The sequence below is a fragment of the Morone saxatilis genome, unplaced genomic scaffold (assembly GCF_004916995.1).
Source record: "Morone saxatilis isolate NCDOM2014 unplaced genomic scaffold, NCSU_SB_2.0 Contig4, whole genome shotgun sequence".
NCBI lineage: Eukaryota > Metazoa > Chordata > Actinopteri > Moronidae > Morone > Morone saxatilis.
This window is the reverse complement of record NW_023339984.1, coordinates 13,924,407-13,925,441: the sequence shown is the minus strand read 5'-3', so window position 1 is coordinate 13,925,441 and position 1,035 is coordinate 13,924,407.

The following is a 1,035-nucleotide window of genomic DNA, read 5'->3' as shown; positions in this document are numbered from 1 at the left end:
AAAAGTAGGAGCATAGTACGATAGTTCTGATTTCTTCTGTGACTGCCCCTCTTAGGCTAGTCCTATTGTCAATGGCACATTGTTTGTCTTCTTCCATTAGCAAGTTATAAAGTGGTCCTGCGATGCGGGAGAAATTCTGTATGTATTGTCTGTAATAGCTTAACAAGCCCATTATGGCTCGTAGCTCTCCTACATTGTTTGTTCTTGTCTTTCAAAGCTCTCACAGCATTCATCTTTCCTGTAAGACCAGTGAAGAGTTGAGAAATATTTCTGTTTACATTTCTGAAGGATATCAAAGGTTAATTGATTGCCAGTAAATGTCCTCACTGCACATCCACTGAAACAGTAAACAGATAATTTGCAACAAGATAACAAAGTTAACCATCAAATGTGATATTAAAAATTAACAGAGTTAAAGAGTAAATAACATAAAAGCAGCCAGGGGGATCATAGAGTATAGGTGACTGAACGACACTGAATCAACTTGGAAGATGAATTTTACGATTGTATTGTCTATGCTGCTATACTGCAGCCTGATTTTGGCCCAGGATGATGTTAATGTTCCTGAAACAGAAATAACTAGTAAAACACAGTCATGCTTTCCAGACATGTGTGATTTCCTGAAAGAGTTTGGTGCCATGAAAGAAAAACAGACAGTTATGGAAACCAGGCTAAAGGACAGTGAAACCAGACTGAAGGACAGTGAAACCAGGCTGAAGGAAAGTGAAAATCAGATTCTTGAACTGAAGAGCAAAGGTAAAGCGAAACTTTTGTTCTGATTAATTTTTAAGACTTCAGTGGAGAATTCTTTTGGGTAACGGAATAAATACAATATAACAGTGTAGAAGTACATTTACAAAATAATGTGATCACAATGTTTTGCTTTACACAGAAAGGACCGTGGTAGTGTTCAGTGCAGCAGCAGGTGGGAGTGGACACATTGGACCCTTCAATACAGATACAACTGTAGTCTACAAAGTAGTTAAAACAAACATTGGCAATGCCTACAGTCAATCCACTGGTAAGTACAGACTT